The sequence below is a fragment of the Prionailurus bengalensis genome, chromosome D1, assembly GCF_016509475.1.
Source record: "Prionailurus bengalensis isolate Pbe53 chromosome D1, Fcat_Pben_1.1_paternal_pri, whole genome shotgun sequence".
In the NCBI taxonomy this organism is placed as follows: domain Eukaryota; kingdom Metazoa; phylum Chordata; class Mammalia; order Carnivora; family Felidae; genus Prionailurus; species Prionailurus bengalensis.
Window position 1 is genome coordinate 4,608,923 of NC_057346.1, and position 7,888 is coordinate 4,616,810.

Genomic DNA, 7,888 nt, shown 5'->3' on the forward strand with positions numbered 1-7,888 from the left:
GGGCGAAGCGAGCTGAGGCGGCCCCGGGAACCATGGAGGGGCGATCCTGGTCAAACTGTGCCCCAGTCTGCCTTGGAGTGGAAACCACTTAGTCTGTCCCCACCTAACCCCTGCGAGTCCCCCCTTCCCTGGAGGACAGATTCGAACCACAGCTCCTGCAGACTCACGCCTGAAAAAGCCACGGGCTGAGCGCCTCTTAGCCAGGAACAGGTCTGAGCCGCGCCTCCCTCCCGGAGAGGGCGCGGGAGGTCCCGCAGCCATCGTCCACCTGCTGGGAGACCCGAGCGGTGCCTTCAGCCCCAGTGGCTGCCGGAGCTCCCCACTCCCCGCCGGTTAGCCTAGCTCAGCGCCGCACGCCCCCCAACTCGCTCCCGCCAGCGCTCCCGAGTCACCTCTTCCGCGCCCCCGCCCCTCTCGAGTTCGCGCTCTTCCCTCTCCCCCTTTCCTCCTGCCCTCCCTTCATTCCACAAGCGTTGCTGGGCTCTCTCCAGGGCACGTGGAGAGCTGGAGAGGTGAGAGGGATCCTGAGAGCGGGCGCAGGGCGGCTAGTCCGGAGCCGCCGGCCTAGACGAGGCGCGGCCAGACCAGCTCTCCGCCGCCCTCTAGCCCCCGCCTCTCCCCGTAGCCGCCCGGAGCTGCACCCAGCGGCTCATCCTCCCCCACTCATCCTCCCCCCGCCCCGCCAGGCGCGCTCCTCCCCGCCCGGCCCCTCCCCCTCGGCGTGCGGCTCGCGGGAGGCGAACGCGGGCTGAGTCCCGCGCAGCTGCCTACCTGCCTCGAAAAGCGGCGGCCCAGCGGCCGAGCCCAGGCTGGGAGACTTGGTTCGTCGGGTCCTCCGGCTGCTCCTCGGCTGCTTCCTCACCGAGCTGTGCGCCCGCGAGTGCCCGGCGCAGGAGCGAGCGGGGCACGGGCAGCTGGCGCAGCTGGGCGGCGTGGTAGTGCTGGCCGGGGGGGAGGGAACCCCGCTCCGGGGCCGCCTGGGGAGAGGCCGGCGAGGGCGCGGGGGTCTCAGACGAGCCCCCTACCCGAGCGCCCACCCCGGACTTCTGCCGGAGCTACTTCGATGTCAGGGGCCAGTGGGACCAGCCGTTCACTCGGGAGACTTCGTCTTCTGCTGCGGGACTTGTGACTTCCGGTTCTGCCGCCTGTTTAAGAAGCGGGACTGAGGCAGAGCACCTGCACCAAGCACGACACTCCGCTGTGGCTCGACACCCGCAAGCCCCCCCCCCCCCGCCCCGCGCAAGGACGACCCCCTGCACCACCCCACGAAGGACAAGACCACCCTGATCCTTTACATCGTCTGCGGGCTGGGACGTCATTGGGCTTGTAGGCATCTTCGCCAAGCTGGGGCTGGAGAAGGCGCCCGGGCGGCAGAGGGAGCACATGTCCAGGTGGGCTCAACCCTTTCCCCCCACCCCCCGCCTCCCCTCCCGGCGCCGCTCTCCCTCCACCTTCCCTCTTCCTTCTCCACCTTTCCGTGGGCAATGGCGCGTCCCCCACCGCCCGCACCTCCGCTGGGAGAGGACGCCCGGGAAGCCAACTTTCGCTCCGAGCGCGGAGAGGGGGCGCTGGGCTCCGCTCGGGTGTGGACTTGAGCGCGTGTGTGTATGTGGGGGGTGGTCTCTTCCCACCCTCCTTCACCCTCTCGCCGCCCCCTCCCGCCTAGGATTGAAGCGGGTCTGAAACACACACAGCCCGGGAGCCCACGGCCCCCGGAGTCTTGGGTTTTGGCAAGGGGTCTACCCCTCGGATTCCAGATGCTAGTTTCTAGGTAAACAGGGCAGGCGGGCCCTGAAGGGAAGGAGGTGTGTGTGAGGGAGGGAAGGGGTGTGTGCCGCCTGCAACTCACTAGGCTGGCGAAAAGGAGGTGGAGAGAGAGAGGGGAGGGCGAGAACAAAAGCCTTGCCTGGAGCGGCCGCCTCTCTCACTGAGCTGCCAGGTCCCTGGAATTAGAACCTTGGTTGCCTCCCCGCCACCCGGACCCCTCCCCGCTTTCCGCTGTCGCCACTTCTCCCTGTTGGGTGCCAGGGCCTCTGCCCCGCGCTGCGCCCCTTGCAGGGGTTGGCGCGGACTCCAAGGGCGGGAGCCCCCCTCCTGCCCCCTGATTCCTCAACTTTCCTTCAACTTTCCCGCAACTGTCATTATGCAAGTCCTAGTGGGAGCGAGTTGCAGCAGATGGGAGAAGGCATTTGGGGATTAATGGGGCGATTTTCCTTTTGCTTCTTGAAAAAGTGTCTAAATTGATTCGCACAACCCAGTAACCTTGGAGGCGGAGGACACAGCCACCGGGAAGCAGCCCCCAGACGCGACGCAGGCCAGGGTTGGCGTGAGGTCTGGGCGGGCGGGGTTGGAGAGCGACTGGCCGTCTTGGGACAGCTGGATGGCTGGGCGCTAGCTAGCCGGATCTTGCCGAATGTGGGCAACGGGGTCTCCATATGTCCCCCCACCCCCCTACACACAGACACACACCCTCCCCACACCTCCGGCGGGGGCCCATGTGTGCTTGCGTGGATGCACCAGCTCCGTGCGCCTGCGTAAAAAACCTGAACAGAGACCCACCCAAAATAGGCGAAGGAACATTACCCACTCACTAGTAATTATTATCCATTTATACTCAGAGTATCCGATGATTCCCACCCCCCCCCCCAAGAGGGGAAGGTTTGGGGCAAGAGGTGAGGAAGTTCCTCTTGGTTTGGGTCAGCAGGGAGGTGTGGGGGGATGTTGGCATCTTGGAGCACAAAAGTTAGCTTCGAGGGGATTCAGGAAACTCTGACCAACTGAGAGAGCAACACGCTGGCCCCGCCTACCTTCTGCACCCCCAAGATGCCCTGTCGCCAGCCCCACCGGCGGGGGTTTCACTTCCCCTCAGTCCCTACCAGTCCCTGTAGCTTCCCGGGGTCTATGTTAAGGTGGGAAGAGTACCGAGGCAGGACTGCGGCAGGCGACGGGTGTCGCCTTGGTCGGGAGAGAACCTTGCAGATTCGGATACTCTGCTGAAGTATCCACCGAGCCTTTCCCTTGCAAACCAGCGCTTCCAGGAGCCCCCCCTGAGTGTTTGGGTGGGGGGTGGAGGAGGGTAGGAAAGGCGGGAGAAGGGGAGGTGGGAAGGTGCCAGCTGAGCTAAAGGTGGTCGGCTCACTTGAGCCTGTGGCTGGGGGGATGGTGATGTGTGATCTTCAGGCTCTGTGTGACCTGGGTATTCCTGTTGAGGCAGAGCTCCACCACCCGCCTAAGGGCCCAGGAGGGACTCCTGTTCCTGTCCTGCCACCTCGAAGCTCTGTCTGGAGAAAAAGAATCCCCCCAGCTTAGACGGTTGGAGCCACTTCTGCAGGGACCAGGAAAGGGCTGCTTGGGGGTGGAATCTCGGGGCATCCACGCCTCTGATAACAGCCTGGACACAAGACTCTCCCGGGACACAGTTGGGCAAAGTACATTCTCTTGAAGACCAAGGATAGTTGATTTTTGTAAAATTTTTTAACGTTTATTCATTTTTGAGAGACAGACACAGAGCACAAGTGGGGGAGAGGCAGAGAGAGAGGGAGACACAGAATCTCAGCAGGTTCCAGGCTCCGAGCTGTCCGCACAGAGCCCGAAGCGGGGCTCGAACTCACAGAGGGCGAGATCACGCCCTGAGCTGAAGTCCGAAGCTTTACCGACTGAGCCACCCAGGCCGCCCCTGATAGTTGATTTTTATTGGCAGTTTCCCCCGTGTGGTTTTCAACCCCAGCTGCTGTTTAGCACCACCTGGAGTGCTTTAAAAAAGAAACCAAACCAAAAAAACCCTGTTGCAAGGGGCCGCCCTAGGCAATTTAGAACAGGATCTCTAGGGTTGCTGAGTCTGTGTACTTCTGTAAAGCTCTCTAGGCTTTCCAGTGTGTGTGGCCAGTTAATATTACGGAAAAGGAAGGAACATTTGCCAGGCACACTGCACTAGAGGGGTGTGTGTGTGTGTATGTATGTATGTATACATACACACTCACGTGCATGCGTGTGCAAACACTCCTTTAGTGTGCGTGACCACCTTAGGAGACAGGTGCTATCAGTTCCCACTTATAGATGAGAAAATCATGGCTCAGGTTGAGTGGCTTCTCCAAGGTCACCCGGTTAGTCATAAAACTGCAGTCCCCAGCCCCCTGATTTCAACCGTGTTTTCAGTTTGAGTGAGCTTTGGGTGGGGGTGGGGTTGCATATTCCCGTGTTCTGTCCGGAAAGGGAAAGATTCCAGCTCAGTAAAGGTCTGGGATGTGGCCCAGAAATCTGCATGTAACAGCCTCCCTGAATGGCGCCTCAAAAGTGGCCTACACGTTTAGGGAAGGCTGTTCTTGAGTTTGGGACTATTTCAGTCTTGGAGATGGATGCGTTAATCCAGTGCCACTCTCTTATTTGCATTTGGTTGTGTGTATTTCTGCTTTGTGTATTTGTGGTGCTGGGAGCTGCCCCAAGGACTGTCCAAATGCATGTTGCACTGTGTATGCAGTTACTCATTTCAAGTCCCAGCCACAGGTCAGGGGGTACCTGGGTGGCGTATACCCAGCCACCTGAGAGTTTCCGGGTGAAATTAACATCTCAGCCACAGCCTCTTAATTTATTTTGTCTTGGGCTGGGCCGGTCACTAAGATGAAGGGTTCATTCTCATTTCATCGGAAGGCACCCCCACGTCACCCACTGCTTCTGGTGACCCGTGCACTTGTGGTATCCCAGAAGAGGCCTCCGTGATGTCAGTTTTCAGACCCAGAGTTCTGGGCATGTTGGCTGCTCCTTTCTGGGCCGACTGGTACCTGAAAACAGGAGAAAGTCTCTAATTCCAGGAGCTGCGGAGGTCTTGCCCACGATACAAGCAGAGCTTCAGAGACCCTCATTCACCAGCCACAGCAGCGTTATATCCTGCCCCTCTGTATCAGAACAAGTGACTGCAAACAGTGGCCAGCTGTGGTTACCCAACCACACAGACATGTTTTGTCTGGTCTGCAAGGTATTGCTATTTATGTATTCTTTAAAAAAAATTTTTTTAATGTTTATTTTTGAGAGAGAGAGAGAGAGAGAGAGAGAGAGAGAGAGAGAGACAGAGCATGAGCGGGGGAGGGGCAGAGAGAGAGGGGGTGGGGGGACACACAGATCTGAAACAGGCTCCAGGCTCTAAGCTGTCAGCACAGAGCCCAACACAGGGCTCAAACCCGGGGACGGCGAGATCATGACCTAGGCTGAAGTCAGATGTGCAACCAACCAAGCCACCCAGATGCCCCTATTTATGTATTATTTTTATTTTTAAGTTTCTCTCTCTCTTTTTTTTTAACTGAAACATTTTACACATACAAAAGACAAAACTTGAAAGAAGGATAAAAATGTCTTTAGGGTTTTTCACTTCCGGTACGACTGCCATTGGGGCGGTTCATTCTTGGTTGTGGGAAGCTGTTCTGTGCATTGTGACAGTTAAAAAAAAAAAAAGTCCTCAGTCATAGCCACATGTCATCCGGGGGTAGAATCACCCTCAGTTGAGAGTTACTAATCTAGGCCACACAATGATGAGTATTTTGTCATATCTGCTTTAGTACACACTCTATATTTCATTTTCTCTCTCCCTTCCTCCCTCCATTTCTTTTTCCTTTGTTTCTTGGCCGAAACATTTGAAAAGAAGTTGCAGACGTGGCACTTGATCCCTAAATACTTCAGCGTGGCTTGCCTAAGAACAAGGACATTCCCTCACACGACACAGTCCCAGGATCACACTCAAGAAGGACAGAAACTCTGTGATACCATCAAATAGCCAATCACGGTAACATTTTCCTGGTCGTGCCACAAATGTCCTCTGGATCTTGGGCTTCCAAACTCAGATCCAGTAAGTCAAGGCTCACTGCGTCTGGGCTGTGAAATTTCTTCAGTGTCTGTTATATATTGTGTTTTAAACCCAACTTAGAACCAAGGAGATTTCACATAGAAATCCCAATTTCTGACTCCTCTTGAGAAATTGGTAGAACCGACAACACCCGACATGCATTTTCCCAGGGAAGCTGTTGGTTGCCTCCCAGGGGTGACTTCCCTCTTTACGAAGCTCTCAGGTTCACCTCCTTCTCCACCCCCACCTCCAGTTCCCTTAGTGCTGGTCCCTGCAGTGCCTGGAGACGCAGTCAGGCCTATCTCAGGTCAGATGGCGGAGATTTCCATCCAGCCTGGCCACTTGAGAGTTGTGTGGCCTTGAGAAAGTGACTTCACCTCTTTGAGTTCTAGGTTCTTGTCTGTAGAATGAGACCCTGGTGATCCCTATGTCCTAGGCTTGTGTGAGGGTTTCACTGAGACTGGGCTTGGGAGGCCCTTAGCACAGGACCTCTTGATGGTCACTGCTCAGCAACTTTTACCCCTTTGCCATCACCCTTATTACTGGAATTTTCTACCCCTTACCTGCCAAAGGGGTACCTAGCCCTCGCTCTGTTGTATCTTTTTAGCTGTGTGACATTGGTCAAGGCTCCTAACTCCTTCAGAGTTAAGCAGCGGAGGGTGACAGGTTCAGACTAGGAGAGAAGACCCAGGTATGGCCACCCTGAATGCCTTGCAAAGTGTTGGCCTGGGTGATAGTAAAGAACTCTTGTCCAGCCTGCTATTTTGCTGTGAGCTTGGGTATAAATTCTCCTTTAATTTCAGGTCCTGCCCCAGTGAGGCAGGCCTTAGGACAGTGTGCCTGTGCCTTTGAAGAGGCACAGATTTCTTTCTGTGAGGATGAACAAGGCCCTGGGGCATGGAGGAGTCAGACTTCCAACCTGGACAGTCTGAGGCCAGGGCACAGGTCCTTGACCACTAGGCTGCACAGCCTTTGAGCGGACACGTGCAGGACTTCTGTGCTCTCAGATCACAAAGAAGTGCTTGCTGTTCTGCAAATGGCAACACGTGCAGGGGGGCCAGTTCCAGGAGCCGCTGTAAGACCAAGACCAGAAGTGTTTCCTGCATCTGCCCCTGCCAGGACCAGTGCCCTTGGAGGAAGCATTGATGAGAAATGACCTTGGGGGCAGGAATGCCTGTTTGACGCTCCATACACTTGAGGCCGGGAGGGAACAAATGCCATTATTTTGCCCACCTTCAAACAGAATCAGAAATCCAAGTGGCACATTACACAGCACAGTGTCCTGGGTGCTTTTCAAACACAATTCAGAAGAGCTGGAGTCCCTTCTCAAGAAGTGACATCAAGCGATAAATGTCTTCCCTTCTTTTGCCTTTTCTCTCTTCCTCTTGCTTCCCCTTTTTCCTGCATGTCTGTGGTTACCCTCTGGCTTTGACCAGCTCCCCAGCCTGGAGAAACTCTTGCAGGCACGTCTCCTTGCCCATAGAGTAGTCTGTCTATATCCTTTTTCATGGCAGGTTACTTCTCTTTGGGCAGTGGAGTCCTTGCATTTTAGCAGTCACCTTCAGTGGGATATACTTTACACAATAAAGAGCACACGTTTTAAGTTTAAGTGGGTTTGAGGAGCTTTGCCCGTAACCACCACTCCAGAAAGTTACCTCCTGCCCACGGCCCTTGAGATCTTGAAAGACTGAAAGATGCTTCTGGTACAAGAGGAAATGCTCCAGAATCCTAGTCAAGTGTTTAAATGTCAGAACACGGTTTAGACCTCGGGACTCCTGGAAGCTTTGAACCAAGATGAGGAGGTTCTGAGCTCTGTTTGGGAATGTTGGGGTCTTTTATTTGCTCGCTGTAAGGAAAGTGAAGGAACGCCGTATTCTCTTTTTGTTCCTCAAATATGTCAAGCTCATTGCTACCTTGGAGCTGTTGTGTGGGCTTGGATTGAATTATCCTCCATCAGACCTTGCATGCTGGCTCCCTCGCCACTGAGATCTCTGCTCCAGTGTCACCTTGTATGAGAAGTCGTCCCTGATGACCCAGGCTCAGTTACCACTATCC

At 55.8% G+C, this 7,888-nt stretch overlaps 1 pseudogene; it reads left to right on the forward strand.

Annotated features, from left to right (window-relative positions):
* The first annotated feature begins 752 nt into the window (after positions 1-752).
* On the forward strand, positions 753-7,674 carry LOC122483179 (annotated as a pseudogene).
* Positions 7,675-7,888: the final 214 nt, after the last annotated feature.